The sequence below is a fragment of the Marmota monax genome, unplaced genomic scaffold, assembly GCF_021218885.2.
Source record: "Marmota monax isolate L192 unplaced genomic scaffold, Marmota_monax_Labrador192_F-V1.1 WCK01_AAM20220418_F8-fsc00106, whole genome shotgun sequence".
Classification (NCBI taxonomy): Eukaryota; Metazoa; Chordata; class Mammalia; order Rodentia; family Sciuridae; genus Marmota; species Marmota monax.
This window is the reverse complement of record NW_026695218.1, coordinates 6,870,143-6,886,766: the sequence shown is the minus strand read 5'-3', so window position 1 is coordinate 6,886,766 and position 16,624 is coordinate 6,870,143. Positions and strand designations below refer to the sequence as shown.

The following is a 16,624-nucleotide window of genomic DNA, read 5'->3' as shown; positions in this document are numbered from 1 at the left end:
CCTCCTGCTCATGCTTGTGACTTGGCAAGAGCAGACTGTATAGCAGAAACTCTCCCAATAAGACTCCCTCAACTACTTTGCTCTCTCTAACCTGTATCCTATTTATGAGTTTTCTATATCTTTAAACTTTCAAATTATTTTAAGACATTAACCATTTTAAAACATGTGAGTATGTGACATTTGATAACATTCACAATGTCTTGTAAACTCCAGCTATGTCAAATACCAGAATATTTTCATCACCCAGAAAAGATGTAGGCTTATAGGAACACGTGGTCAGACTAAAGCACCTATGAAAATCTGAAGTCCCTGAGCATTTGGGGCCAGAGACCAGGACCAGGCTGTGTTCCGAGTGTGGAACACACTGGCAGATGAGGAATGTTCACCAATGCTATGTTTCTTCTTGGACAAACAGGAATACTCCCTGCCTGACCTCTCCTCAGATATGCTGGCCCATGTAATTGTGTTCAGCCAGTATCCTGAGGATCATACCATTCCAGATCTCCCCATGAAAACATTCCCCATTCCATCTCCTCCCACCTTCTTTCCTTCTGCAGGGACCAGGGACTAGAGCAGGTGGAGCAAGTTGCTGCCTCAGTTCTCAGAGGGCTTCATTCTTTGTTCTGTGACTCTGCAGCTCCTCTACTATAGACCCAGCTTCATTTCTCTCCTGAATCTTGTATGTTGCTACATGCAATAACTGCAGGAGTGGTGGAAAAGCCTTTGCTCTTTTCTGCTTTGCTTTGGCTGCTCTGCAATGATTTTGAACCCTGCCTGAGCTGGAACAGGATGAAATCCAGTGAAACTGGCACTTCAGCCAACCCAGGATATTTGAAAAGGCAACTTGAGACCCAGAATTCAACCCAGCCACTCCCTGCAGAACCTGCTGGCCCACAGGCTCATAAGCAAAGTTAAGGTTTGTCATTGTGTGTGTGTGTGTGTGTGTGTTATTTTTAATGAAACATTACCAGCTAGACTGTCGCCTGTTTGCTGGGCTGACAAGATGAGCTGGATTTAAAGGAGCTGGGTGCAGCAATAACTAAGAAAACAGCGGAGAAACCACACAACACATGAACACGAGTTTCAAGGGCGGGACTGTTCTGTGACCCCTGTCAGTCCAAGCTGGGGCAGCGCTGGAAAAAACAAGAAAGTGTACCCGAACCCCCCGACCCCTATTTATTGGGGAAAAGACATTTGCTAGAATGTTCCACCAAAATAAGGCAAGGGATAGAGTTTCAAAAGGTGGAGTCTTGCTTGGTGATATCTTGTGGTCAGCAGATTGATTGACATCTTGGCAAGTCACACCCATCTCAGGTACTGTGTGGGATCACAGGCAGAGCAAGAGGAAAGGCACACATGTGTCGCATAGCCCAATCAGCACACAATGCCAGACCAATCCCCTCATATACTCAAATGTGCATAGCTCACACACATGGCCTTTGGGTGGCTCACAACACTAGACAAATGAAGCACAGGCACCTCAGCCTGAATGGAGCAGAGCTCCTGGTATCTCCCCCAACTCTACCATTCAACACAATGAACTCAGATGTGTACTAGCAATGAGCTTTTGTTGTTTATAACTGAAATGTCAGGGTTTGTTTTTTTACTACAGTAGACTCAATCAGATCATGACTGATATACAAGTGACTTGGCCCTTCAGTATCTAGAATGCTGGTTCCAAACTTCCATTCTCTTTTCTTTAGCTAATAAGTAATTTATTCAATTTGAAGGAAAGGATTTTATATTGAATATAGTAAAAATGTAAAGACATTAAGGTTTCCTTTTATATAATACTTTACTAGTTAGTTAAACAAGAGTTATTTTTTCATTTTAGTTTTTGTTCCCCTGACACATGTACTTGCCTGGACACATAGGTGTGCACATTTGAGGACATAGCACATGCAGGAAGAGTCTGCCAGCCTGAGTACTTTTAATGTTCCTACTCTTGACCTTCTTCCTTATTTTAATATTTATTTTTTAGTTGTAGGTGGACACAATACCTTTATTTATTTATTTTTATGTGGTGCTAAGGATAGAACCCAGGGCCTTGCATGTGCTAGGCGAGTGCTCTGCCGCTGAGTCACAACCCTAGCCCAATCTTCTTCCTTAAAAAAAAAAAGTGGTAAAAAAATGCACAACATACAACTAACCATTTTAGAGTGCACGTTCAGTTGTATTACATTCATAGGTTGCACAAGAATGGATCTACAAATCCATTTTCCTCTTTCTGATGTCTTCCAAGACTTAGACCTCTGCCTTTATCTGCACCTAGTTCTTTCCTCAGACCTAGAAAAAGTAGACAGCCTGTCCCAAACAACTTGATTCCTCCTTTCTCTTGTACAGAAATTCTGACAATCCCTAAGATAGTTTCTTCTGAACCAAACTTTCCTCTTCTCCCAGTAGGTTCACCTTAACTCTAAGGTTTATGATTACCAAACTTCCAGAGCCAGCTAAATGAGGTGTAACCCAGGTCTGTTCCCCAAAAGTAGGGCAGGCCTTCAACGTTCCCCCTGATGTCAATCAGTGGCTAACTGCTGAGGCCACCCTGGAAATTCTCAGTTCTCTGGTAGCAGGTAAGTGGACGCAGGTGCAAGGGCGGGAGTCTCCTTGTAGGCCTAAAGTCTTAGGACCTTCCTAGGGCTCTCAAGACTGGAACGTTTTTGGTCCTTGACCCTTTTGTTATTTCAGGAATATAAACTTTTATAATCAGGGGAAGGAGCCTTTGCTAAAACTTCTGTTTGGGAATACAGGATTTCTGTAGTTTATGACCCTGGAAAGGGACCAAAGGATGTGACAAGGGGTCTAACTGCCCCAGGTGCCATGCCAATACAACAGATCTTCAGAGTGTTCATGATAGGGTATTGAGGGAGGGAAGGGATGTATATATTAATGCTTCATATAAATTATTCTATTAAACCTCAAAACAACCCCAGAAGGCAGGTTTTACTCTGTATAGTAGATGAAGACACATGGGCTCAGAAAAGTTAAGAAACATGCCTAAGGACTTACAACCAGAAAGGGGAAGAATCATGATTTAATTACATAATTCTGACCCTATTCCTCATATTGGTGGTAACCTGCTTCCCTCAAATGTGACAATAGAAAGACATACCCTTGAGCAGGGTCTTCATGGTTCCTGGGATTCTGGAAACTGTGGGTCCTTCACAATTCTTTTTCCAGGGCTGCTCTGAAGGTATGCATGCAGGTGTAGCTGTCTCTCCTGGACCTTGAATTTTCAACATAAAAGTCTCCCCATGGCTCCTTATCACATCCGCAAATACCAAGAGAGTGATCACAAAAGGGTCCTGGCCCTGTTCTCCAGTGGGATGACTGAACATATCCCCACCACCTTCTGCTACATGCTGATGCAGCCCCGAATCCTCTTGTTCTTATTTAGAGTGCCCTTCACCCTATTTCTGCTCACTGGCTCCTTATGGTCATGACCAGCTTTATCCTCCTGGCTTTCCTGTGGCTCCTGGCTATATACACCTGGAGGAAGTATATGATCATGTGTTTGTGCACAGACCTGGCTGACATCACCAACTCCTACATGAGTGCATGTGGATCCTGCTTCTGGGTAGCTGAGTCTGGGGGCCAGGTGGTGGGCATAGTAGGGGCTCTGCCAGTTAAGAATCCCCGCTTGCAGAAGAAGAAGTTGCAGCTATATCACCTCTCTATGGCCTTGGAGCACCGAGGTAAGGGGATAGGGAAAGCCCTGGTCAGGACAGTCCTCCAGTTTGCAGAGGTCCAGGGCTACAGTGAAGTTGTTCTTAGCACCGTATGCTGCAGTATGCTGCCCTGGCTCTGTACCAATGGATGGGCTTCCAAAAGACAGGCCAATCCTTCTTCACTAGGATTTCAAGGCTAAGGAATACTCCTATGATTCATTTAAGGTACCGCCTCCCTTGTGCTCAGGAAGGGGGCCTGTGCTATTCACCCTGCACTCTTGTCACAAGCCAAAGTCCAGGTTCCTAGTTCAACAACAAGGTATATCACAGTCAGGCTTCTCCCTGCCCAACTCTACTGGTCTAAGAAAAATCTATCCATGGCAGTCTCCACACTAACCTCCTCTCCTTCACTCAGCTAAGCTGTTGTTGCACCTCCTGGGCCACAGGTATCCTTTTCAGCAGCCAGCAGTGCTGACAGGCTCCTGGCGTGGGTTGTTCAGGGCCAACACCAACACACTTCTTATGTATTTTAGCTGAGGATGTATCCAAGATAGACAAATGCAAAACAAAAGCACAAAATTACTTCTCATGGATGCTTCCAAAACTGAACTCAACCTGCCATGGGCCCTAACCTCACAGACAAGTAAAAAATATAGCTTTCTCCTCCCATGACTTTCTGAGCAAAATGACACAGAATCCAGCATTGGTTTGAAGTATTTCACTCAGGCTTATTATGAGCCAGGGGCCAATGGGCATTCAGGATGAGCAGAGATGTGGCTCAGATGAGGTCTTACATCAAAGGAGCTTCTTAGGAATATTGGGTATCTGGGAGACAGGTGGATACCATCACAGTTGTGACAAGGGCCAGGAGGTAGAGGCAGATTCATGGGCTGCTGGGAGAGAAGATAATGAGGCTTCCCAGGGAGGAATCTTGAACTACAACCAAAGAGTTATTGACTTCTGCAGGCAAAGGGAGAAGATTTTCAGAGGGTAGAGAGGCAGCTGTCAACCCTGAGGCAGGACAAAGGCAAAACTTTTAGGAAATGGCCTCAGAAGGAGAGAGGGAGTAGGTAAAGTTGACTGGGATCTGGCCAAACAGGGCCTGCAGCATGGACCCTATTCCCAGAGTACAGGAGACCATAGATACATGTTTTTAACTGAGAATGAACATGATCAGGGATTTGGGGGAGAGACAAGGGTGTGTGTGTGTGTGTGTGTGTGTGTGTGTGTGTATACATGCGTCACTGTGACTGCACATGGAGAATGGATCTGAGGAGACAGGAGTAGAAGCAGATACCCTAAGAGGTAATTGCAGAAATAGAGTGAGATACAGGCCCCAGGTATAGGTGGCAGGTTGTTTACTACAAGATCACCTGGACTAGGAGGGTTAGTATAAGTAAAATGGAGCCCGTGTCATTTGTCAAGGCAAGAAGCCTGGTTCTGCTATAGGAAAACAGAAGCTGGGGCCCTGTAGCTAGAACCCAGGCACCTTGTGGAGCCTGTGCCATTTGTCAAGGCAAGACCAAAAGAAAAGGCTTTGATTCTAATTTGCTCAAAGGCATTGTTTGCCCACTACCCTGCGTCCCATAGTCTGCATGACTTGAAAGATGGACCTTGGTCAGTGTTCACAAAGGAGTCAACTGGTCGACCAGGAGCCCAGGGGACATAATGGTGACTAGAACCAGAGAAAGGTGATCAAGATGGTGAGACCTGAACCACCTGGAGGTGCATTTTGGGATAGAAATGGCAAGAATTGGAATCATTCACATGGGGATGAATACAAGGAAGGAGTCAGAAATGAGGGTTAGAATTGTGGCAAGAGCATCTCCAAGGATACTAGAAGAGGGAAGATTTTGAAAGATTAGAACTTGCCTATAGGTTCTGCTATAGGAAAACAAGCTGGGGCCCCTGTAGCTGGAACCCAGGCCTTGGTGGAGGCTGCTGAAATTCAGGATCTTAGAGCAGAGCTCAAGGTTAACTTAACATCACTTCTGGATGGTGAGTCCATGGGTTTTGTTACATTGTTCTCAGTACATTTAAATATTATCTTGAATGTTAAGCAGAAGTTAACCCCAAGAGGGGAGCAAAGGTTTTCAGGGTGCAGATTAATGCTCCTAATGAAAGTCTGTATAATATTAACCAGTCAGAACAAGTCAAGGAGAAGGGCAAGAGGCTGTGGTCTGTCCCTGTCCTTTGTCTCCCCAAGTGCTCAGTGGTTTTTGTGACATCCCCAAAACTTGATTTATGTTCAGGCTTTTCATACTTCCCAGACTTCTGGGTAGCATCCGCATTTTTTTGCCATTTATGTAAAGTTTTATTCCACAATCTAAAGTTTTTCTACTTTAAGTAGAAAATACAACTTTGTCATATATGAAATGTCTACACACACACACACAGAGACTTAATCCTGACTCATTTAACAACTGATAGCTGAGCATTTATTATATGCCAGATTATCAGAAACATTGTATGCTTTTAAAAATTTTACTGTTGCCTTATAGTTATATATAATAAAGGAGATAATTTTGACATATTCATACCTGCACAGAATATAGTTTGCTCTGTTTCAACTCCTAGTACTTCTACTTTTCTTCCCCTCCTCCCTCCCTCTGTTTCACCTTCTCTGCTCTATTATTATTTATTTTTAAAAATTTTTTAAATTGGTGCTTTATAGATATACATAAAGGTGGAATTTACTGTGGTATGTTCATATATGTACATAGCATAATTTGGTTAATTTCATTCTGCAGTTTTCTCGTCCCTCCTTCCTTGCCCTCAATCTCCTTTCCCTAGTCCACTAATTTCCTTCCTATTTTCATAGGCTCCCCTACCATTTTTATTTCCTTATTTTTTCTCTAGCTTCTGCATGTGCAAGAAAATATTCTATCTTTGATTTTTTTATTGTGGCTTATTTCACTTAGCCTGATGTTCTCTAGATCCTTCCACTCACCAGCAAATGCCATAATTTCATTCTTCTTTTTGGTTGTGTAAAATTCCATTGTATATATATTCTTTATCCATGGAATTTGTCCAAAAGAACTAGAATCAGTATACTATAGGGATGTAGATATTTCAATGTGTATAGCAGCACAACTCACAATAGCCAAGTTATGGAACCACTATCTGCATTTTTTAGGCCCTCCCTGTCAGGAATGACTCATTTTTTTAAATTAAATGTTGGATGTATGGCTGACATACCTGGTGGGACTCAGGACACCCTCATGGTGGAGACATCTAAATACATAAGAACTTTGGTAGGATATTGAACTTGATAGGACTTTTATGTTGCAAGTGTGAAAAAGTTACCTACACTTGGCTTAAGAGAAATAGAGGTGATGGAATGGCTCCTGAAATTGGCAAGACCAGAATAAAGACAGGGTGACCTGAAGGTGGGTTTGACCTTGTGGCTTTTTTTCTACTCTGGTTGCAGGGTCAGCATCCTTCCAAGACTTGCTGCAGTTGGATGTAGAATGCTCTCCAGCTGTAATTGAGTCTGTAGACATCCTCATTTGCCAACAACTGAAAGGTGAGGAATTATGCCCCAGTACTGCCAATGTCAGTAGATCTCACATAGTCAGTTTCAAATTTACTCACATTTTCTGGGGACTAGTTATGTGCCTTGACCAGAAGGGGCTGGGGTTATCTTTAAAGGGTTCCTGTCCTAAGGACACCAGAACCCTAATGGAGACTGAGGACCAGGTGTGATCCCAGGAAACTGGAACTCCAATAGACATAGAGGACCCCTGGGTGCTAAAGGGTAGTGTTATGGGGTGACCACTCAAAAAACACACTAAGTCCAAATTTGAAACAAATCAAAGAATTTTATTTAACCTATCTTTTCCTGGCCAGGGATGCTTCTGACAGGGTCCAATTGGCTCTCTGAAAGAAGCATGCCGGGCTGTTTGTGCTCCAAATATTTAAAGAAGAAAACCACATCCTCTGGAATTTTGCAAATTACAAGCAATCAGACTACAGGGGCTGAGAATGCAGTTAGCAGAGCAAATACAGACAAACACATCCTGGGGACTTTACATTGTAGGTGCACATAGTGCAGAAGAACAATTTTTTTATCATTTTAAAAATAGCTCATACATATTCCACTGTCATTTATTTTTAAAAAATCAATAAAAAACATTCTGCTGTCATTTTTTAAATCAATAAAAATAGCTCATACAATAGTTTCACGTGGGAACCCATAAAGATGGAGTCACTATGACTATACTTACTATTTCATTAATCTATATTTTCTATTCTATAACCTATAACCTATAACTCGTATTGATTAAATCAGACCACAACAGTACCAATGCCCATAGGAGGGAGGCCCTCTGTGTTCTCAAGTGTGTGTGCACTCCAGTATGGATGGAACACCCCTGGGAGCCCAGGAATACCAGCACTTAATGGAGATGAAGGACCACTGGGAGCCCAGGGTAACTACAACTACATCAAGATACAGGATCACTGTGATCCAAGATTACTGGAATTCCGACAGAGAGAATGAACTATTATTAGCCCAAAGACATAAGCACTCCAATAGAGATGTATGACCACTAGGAACCTTTGAAGTGATAAAGATGAAAGAACATATGCTGCAAAGATACTGGCACCCCAATAGAAAGGGGGAAACACTGAGCCAAAAGGTATAAACATTGTGCTAGAGATGGAAGATCACAGGGCTGGGGTTGTGGCTCAGCGGTAGAATACTCACTAAGCACGTGCGAGGCCCTGGGTTTGATCCTTATCACCACATAAAAATAAATAATAAAATAAAGGTTAAAAAAATAAAGAATAATAATTTAAAAAGGAGATGGAAGATCACTCTGCACTAAGGAGTTGTGGAGATGACTCATGTGTGAGCATTGGTTATAGAGAGGGGTGCCTTGAAATTCAGGGTTGGGCACTGAGTGATATAAAGTATACATTAGTGGATTTATAAAGATGATAAGACCCCAGAGAGCATGAGCCCCACTCTGCACTGTTTCTGAGTGTGCTTATTATAGGATAGGCAGGAGGAAGAGGTGGCTTGTGGTGATGATGAGTGATGGGAAAAAAAGAGGAAACTGGAGAACACGTTATAATTTTAGGATCCCTAACTTCTCAGTGAATACTGAAATAAGTGAGGTAATGTGTGTCACTTGGTTCTATTGGTTTCCAGAAGAAAATATAATTTTCCAATTTAATATGAACCAAATTAGACCTTAATCTCCATAAAGTTGCTCTGACTTCCTGGGAGGCCACAGCTATATTCACAGACCTGGAGCTTGTGACCACAGTCACTTCTGTCCCTCCTTTTACTCCTGACCACATATTCAGTCCATGAGTACTGAGATCCCTTTCTTAGGCCCCTTCCTTCTTCTTGCCATATCACCATCTGGTTTAGATCTTAAACTATGATGGCAGCATCCACAGTGAGATGCAGTGGGAGATACGAATCTGGGAGAATCATTTTCTCTCTTATTATTGTGGTAGAGGCACATTTTCTAACAATTAAGTTTCATGGGTACTAGCGCGTTGCAACAAGATGCCTGTGCCAGAGTAAACTATGTGTACACTCAAATGATTGCATTAAGAGAACATTTTTTTTTAAGGGGAAATAGGAGGATTATGTAAGACCTGCTGAAACAATAATTAAAATCCAGTAGGTCAAAGAATCTTTAACCAGACTGGTGCCACTCCCTGTTTGAACTCAGTCATTGGACAGATGTTCTCACAGAAGGATTTGCTATAGAAGGTTGTGGTAGGCTGGGCACAGTGGCGCATACCTGTAATTCCAGTGGCTCAGGAGGCTGAGGCAAGACGATTTCAAGTTCAAAGCCAGCCTCAGCAACTTAGCAAGGACCTAAGCTACTCAGTAAGACCCTGTCTCTAAATAAAATACAAAAAAAGGGCCTAGGGATGTTGCTCAATAGTTAAGTGCCTCTGGATTCAATCCCTGGTATAAGAAAGGTTGTGATGGCCTCTGTGCAAGTTGTGGCTCTAGCAGGGCCACCAGTAAATATTTCTTGTGATTGAACACACATCCATGAGACTGATCCTTCATAACCAGTCATCATTCTTAATTAATTTATCATTTTTGGTTAGTAACTGTAATTTGATTCTGATGACTTCCACAATATACAGTATCAGAAATTTACTAATACAACCATTTTTTAAAAAATATTTTTAGTTGTAAATCATCTTTTATTTATTTATTTATATGCGGTACTGAGGATTGAACCCAGGACCTCACACATGCCAGGCAAGTGCTCTACCACTGAGCCACAACTCTAGCCCCGAATAAAACCAATTTTAAGTGCACAACTAAAGAGACATAAAGGAACTTCTCAATGTTCTGCTATTTTAATGTCTGTTCTTTCCCCTTTTCAGTCCAGCCCTGAGCCTCAGTGCCCCAGAGTAGGAGGCTGAGTCATAATCCAAGGGCAACCCCAGGTCTCAGTCCTACAGTACAAACCTCCCAGGGCCCAAGACCTGCCACAAAGTCATGGCTGGGAAGATGCTGGCTAACCAGGCTGCCCTGCCTTTCTGGCCTGGGTTGCTGATGACATGGAGAAGAAGACAGGTGCTGGGGGGCAGGGGCAGGGCGATCATTGCAAGGGAAAGGATTCCTACACAGAGCAGAGGAGGGGCAGAAGGCCTTCACTTGAGCCTGAGGGCAGCCTCACTGTCTGCCCTTCTGCAGGCTGAAGTTCAGGATTGATGGTTTCGGGAAGCTGTGTCCCAGCCTCCTTCTGACAAGAAGGAGGCTGAGCCAAACTTGGGGGTTCATTTTCTACATCAAATTCTCAAGTGATACTAAAAGGTTGAGACCCTTTGAAACTAGATCATATCTGAAATGTCTTCATTTGAAGAATCGGTGCTTCTAGTTCATTGTTGATTACTAAATGGTGGGAGGGGTCTCAGAGTCCCATGGGAAGCTGTTCTGAAATTGGGCATTTGTTCCAGATAATGCCAAAGGAAATAAATAAGGGGCATGCATGTGGCCTGGATGCAAAAGCTTTTGTGATCCAGATATTGTTTATGATGGTGAGTGATGGGCAATGAGGCCTATGAAAGGATCCAGGGAAATTCATAACCCAGCACCTTGAGCTATCTTAGCTAAAGTTCATTTCATTTTCTCTGAAATGATTTTTCTCCAGAAGAATACACAGATTTATTCAAGACACTAAGCACACTCTTTTTTTTCAGCAATTAAGAATAAGAGAAATTTTTCCCATAGTCATTGTGTTGGGCTTGAGTTATAATTTGTATCTGAAATGGCCCCCAAAGGTTCATATATTGAAGGCTTGGTCCCTCTGGTGGTATATCAGAAGGCAGTGAAAACTTTAGTAGGTGGCCTAGTTGGAGGTAGTAGGTGGGGAATGTTCCCTTGAAGCAGATATTGGGACACCAACCACTTGTGTGCTCTCTTTTTTTCCTGTCTGCCATAAGGTAAGCAGCTTAACTCTACCATGTGCTCCACACCATGACATTCTGTCTTATTACAGGCCCGAAGTGATGGGATCAAGTAACAAAGTGATGAAACCTCTGAAACCGTGAGCTAAAATAAATCTTTTCTCCCTGTAAGTTGATAATTTCAGGAATTTGTCACAGTGGAACTAACTAACAGAGTTTGAAAGTCCTGGTAGTTTGATAGAGGAGTCTCAGAGCATTGTTCCTAGAAGCAGGAAAGGGTGGGGGAAGGAATGAAAACTAAGAGAATGCATTTTCCCTGTTAGGAAAAAAAAGGTAAGAAAGCCAGGTGTGGTGGCACCTGCCTATAATGTCAGCTCCTTGGATGATGGAGGCAGGAGAATCCCAAGTTTGAGGTGAATATGGGCAACTGAGTGAGAATTTATTTCAAAATAAAAACAAACAGGGCTGAGGAAATAGCTCAGTGGTAGAACACTTGCTTAGCCTGTGTGAGCACTGGACAATCTGTAGTACTGTGATAAAATAATTTTAAAAAGGGAAGAAATATCCCCTCTCTGGTTTCTTTAGAAAATGTAAAGCTTCCTCTTTCCCTATGAGACATGTTCAAACCTTAATAGCTAAAACCAGCTTTAAACCAGAACACCCTCTCAAGGGACCTGGGTGCCCTCTTCAAAGAGGAACCATCCAGGGAGACAGGGCTCTGCCTCTCAGTCTCTGGGGAACGGAGGAACCTAACTTGGTTCTAAGTGGCAAATCTACCCCCTCATGAAGATTAAAGTCTCTTCTTACTTTGCTTAAAGCCACTTGGCAAACGGAGAGGAGCAGGTGCCCTAGATGAACGCAGATGATCATTGAGTGATCAGTGGTGCTGGTGAATCCTCTACTGGAAGATTGGTTAGTGTTTATGGGCACAGCGTGGAGTGTGGGTATCTGCTGGTTGTGTTAAAGGACAACTGCTCTTTCTCTCCTATGACCTCCTAGGTCTTCCCGGTGATGAACATCACAGAGGTCTAACGCTTCTCCAGTGATAAAATTGTTTTCTTTTTCTCTTGCCCCTGCAGAGAGACTCTCTAAGCTAGGAGGAGATATCACGGTTGTATTGTTGTCCTCATCTTTTGTTTTTTGTTGTTGTGGTACTGGGGTCCTCTGCCACTGAGTCACAACCCCAGCTCTTTTTTATTTTTTATTTTGAGACAGGATCTCACTATGTTGCTGAGGCTGGCTTCTAACTTGGGATCTTCCTGCCTTAGCCTCCCAAGACACTGGGGCCAAAGGTGTGCAAACACTACGCTCAGAGGAAAAATTCTTTTTATTTCTATTTCTCCATGGCCAGAGGACTTTATCTGGAGCCTCCCCAGCATAGAACAAGATTAGAACAAATATTCACTCATTGTGCTCCCGACTGGCATCTATTTCAACCATAGCAGAAGCTCTTAGAGGCTTCTTGGGACTCCACATGAGTTGAACAAGTGCCAGGTACCCTTTGTTCAGGGCCAGCCTGCACCCTCCTGCACTGCAGGAGACCAGAGCAAGCTTAGCCAGGCTACTCAGGGATGCTTTCCAGAAGGAAATCCTGGGTGTCTGGGGTCCCAAGAGAGCAAACCTGGGGATTGCACCACCAGAGGGCACTTTTGCTTTGCAGAAGAGTTGCGGGACTAGGTCTGGGTTTTTCCCCTGGTGAAGGGAAAGTGAATATGAATGCAAAGGAAGAACATGGATCCTCGCATCAGTACCAGATGAGGTGGCAGGGGTGGGAGGGATGATGCTGAAGGCATCCCAGGCAGGATTGTAGCCACTGATCTGCCTCAAATACTCAGGGATGATGCTTTGCATTTGGATTTCTTACTCTTCTCACACACAGGCTCTTTATTCAGCCAAGCCCTGTTGAAAAACAAGACAAAAGTGGGGAGGGTCAGAAGAACAGGTGCATACATTATTGATTTCATCAAAGCACAAATGAGACAGCCTGAAGGAACGGGATGGGTCGGTCAAGGCTATTAGGTTTGGTTATCAAGGCCAAGGGCAGGAGAAAACCATGACAGGAGGTTGAGGCCTTTGGTCCTAGACAACTTGTCTCTTGAGTTTGGACAAAGCCCATGAGCATGGTTAAGGGTTTCTGTGTAGGTGAAGTGAGTGTAGGCCAAGGCTGAATCCCAAAACTGGACAGGCTGTGGCCCAGGTGTCCCCTCAATGCTGAGAAGTAGGAACTAAGATGAGAAAGATCCTCTAACACTGCCTAAGGGGTAGAAGTTTATGGATCAGTATCACATTGACTCTCTGGGTGAGAGTTCTCCCTCTTGGTTAGGGAGACCAGTATGTGGCTCCAGGCCCTCAGGAACATGCCAGAGATACAGCTTAAGCATCTGGGAAAGGGTGACAGTCCTGCAAATATTGGCACTAACCTATGTCCCAACTCTCCCTTCTACAAGAAGATCTATCCTGAGGCACCTATGAAAAACTGAATATTTGGGGAAAGAGACTGAGACCAGGCTGGGTGCCAATAAAGGATAATTTTAGAACATTCACCTCTCTATGTCCTCCCCCAGAACCCACAGGAAGGCTCCATACACAACCTGCCTTCAGTGAGCCTGGCCCATGGTAATGGGCCCTGCCAGCACCATACCCAGGGTTTCCCTATGGAACATCCCCCTCCATCCACAGCCACCTCCCCACCCCTCTGCAGGGACAGGGAACTACAGTGAGTGCATTGCTGCCCAATTCTTCCCATAGAGCCACATCGTGCCCTCTGCTGTGGACTCTGCAGCTCCTCTACTTCTGAGCCAGCTCCATTTCTCCCTGGAGTCTGGAATGTGTCCACAAGTGACCCCTGTGAGGACATGGAGAAGTCTTTGTTCCTTTCTCATTTTGCGTTGGCTGCTCTCCAGTGACTTTGAGCCCTGCCTGAGCTGGCCTGCTGGGACAAGATGATGTACATGTTACCGGCGCTGCAGTCAATTCAGGACATCTCCATAGGTATTGTGAGACCCACAGAGCTGCCCAGCAGAGACCAGGAACAAAGACTGGCCCACAGACTTATAAACAATGTGTGTGCGAATTATTGTTTGGCTTTTTATAATACAGAATTACTATGGTGCTAGACACCTGAATCACTGTCACCTAGAAGCACTGAGTGGAATAGAAGCCCCCATATCCACACCTCGCCATCAAACATGTTGGACTCAGATGTTCACCGGCAATGAGTTTTCATCATTTGTGCCACCAAAATGCCAGGGTTTGCTTGTGCTACAGGATTGTCAATCAGATCCTGACTGATACACAAGACAATAGCTCATGGGCCTCCTTCCCGAGCAGATGGGAAGAAGTATGTTAAATGAATTGTAGAAATATCCAGTAGTCTAAATATCTTATCAAACAAGTACTTTCCTGTCTTCTGGAAGCCCATGCACAGGTAGAGGGTCAGAGTAGCCAGCTGTACCAAGCTAGTATCAAGGTCAACCTCACTGTAGCCCTGAACCCTCGCAAACTGGAGGACAATCATGACCAGGGCTTTCCCTAGTCCTTCACCTCAGTGCTCCAAGGCCACAGAGAGGTGAAACAGCTGCAGTTGCTTCCTCCCTGGGGGACGTCCTCCACTGGCAGAGCACCCACTATGCCTGCCACCTGCCCCCAGACTCAGCCACCCAGAAGCAGGAATCACGGGCCCTCAGGTAGGATTTGGTGATGTCAGCAAGGTCTATCTGCAAACACACGTCCACATACTTTCTCTAAGCCTGCCTGGCCAGCATAGGAAAAGCCATAGGAAAGCAAGGAGGGCAACATTGGACACAAGAGCCAGGAGCCAAGACCTTAGGCTAGGAGTAGGGTGGTGGGCACCCCAAATAAGACCAGGATTGTTTTTGGCAACTTCGGTATGTGGCAGGAGGTGGCAGGGATGTGCTCAACCATCCCTTGGGAGAATAAGTCCAGGACTCTTTTGTGGTCAGTCTCCTGGTATTTGTGTATATAATGAGGTGCTATGGGGAGACCTCTGTGTCTGTAGTTTCCACATGTGACAGCTAAACCTTCATGTACACCTTCTCTGCAGCCCTGACTGACTAAACAACAGACAGGCAGTGTGTGTATTCCAAATCGTACAGGGACTGGGAAGAGACAAATTTACTGAGAAACTACAAGGTTTAAGCTTCAAAGTCCATCCCTTCCATCCCACAGTTTCATTCCTAGAAGTCCTATTTGGATTTTATATTCTGCAGGTAGGCCCCAAATTGGCTATGCTCCAGATCTATACAATAAGATTTGCTCTGGGGGGTAAGGCTGCCTTTTGGAGGAAATATGAAATTGGGAGTCAAACAGACCAGGATTCAAGCCTAGTCCCCTCTTTCAGTGTATCTTAATCTCTCTGATCTCTGTCCCTAATTTGTGAAGCTGGGACCAAAGTGGTAGTACCCATTGCTACTGGGTACATTAGCTACTTTATCCCTAAGAAAACACTTTAACATCCTTGCTCTCTCCAAACTTTAGGTCCTCCTTGTGAGTTTTGAGTCATCTAAACTCTTCTCATATTTTAGATGAAACCTAATAAAATGGAATTATTTTAAAATTTATGGACTGATGATGTAGCTCAGGCTGTAAAGCACTTGCCTACCATGTGCTAGGTCTGAGTTCATCCCCAGCACTGCAAAAAAATAAAATAAAATATTATAAAAGTTTTTGACATTTCTCAACATTTACAATCTTGCACCACCACCATCTTTATCAAGTCCCCAAACATTCAGCAGCCATCCCTCTCCCCAGTTCTAGTGACACCTCAAGCTGTCTGCATGACATGCTTTGGATTTGCATATTTATCTCAGATCTCATGGCAGAATATCTTGCTTATCTTTTAGAGTGCCATAGTCTGAAGTTCCACTTTGTCTCCCTGTTCCAACCTTGCCCACTCCTTGACCCAGTAATGTTCCCTGGCTGGGAGAGTGGTAACCAGGCCTGGGAGCCTAAGCAAGCACAGGACACTTCTGCCCTCTGCCTCCTGGGAACCTGGTCATCATGTTTAGGCAGAAGGAAACTGTCCAAGATGAATATTCACAAACTAATGTGAGTCTTCCAGACACAATAGGCTTTGTATTCACTCTTGTTTGTACAGCATCCAGGCAGCTTGGCAGCTGGTATAGGGACCCTATTGTGAGAAGGCATAGACCAGAATGAAAGCAGGATGAAAGGCTTCTTCCCTGCTCAGAATTATCTTTCCTACCCAATCAACACTGTCCATCTCTTGAAAACATGATTGCTGAACAAAGGTATGTGTTGGAGAGAGTGGAAGAGAATGTTCCAAGCCAAGGGAACAACATGTTCAAAGACCTCCAAAAGAACGAAGACTTACTATTGGAACTAACTAGAGCAGCTGACTGTGTGTGAGGAGTGAGTTGAGGCTCTGGGACAGGGGAACGCCAAACTACTGTCTTGACTCTGAGTTTCCTGGCCCCTGAGGGAGCCCTTCAGTAGTGATGGGGTTGGAGCCTTTTGACAATCTTCTCTAGTGCCCAGGACTCCCATTACTTACTATCAGAGTGTTTCCATCCTGGGCCCATCCT

At 44.2% G+C, this 16,624-nt stretch overlaps 1 long non-coding RNA gene and 1 pseudogene across 1 annotated transcript; both read left to right on the top strand.

Moving 5' to 3' along the window:
* The first annotated feature begins 1,868 nt into the window (after nt 1-1,868).
* Nucleotides 1,869-8,347, top strand: LOC131423742 (uncharacterized). Its single transcript, XR_009225691.1, has 3 exons — nt 1,869-2,573; nt 7,099-7,194; nt 7,960-8,347. It is a non-coding gene; the product is annotated as an uncharacterized LOC131423742 (long non-coding RNA).
* On the top strand, nt 2,580-6,048 carry LOC124084839 (N-acetyltransferase family 8 member 7-like; annotated as a pseudogene).
* Nucleotides 8,348-16,624: the final 8,277 nt, after the last annotated feature.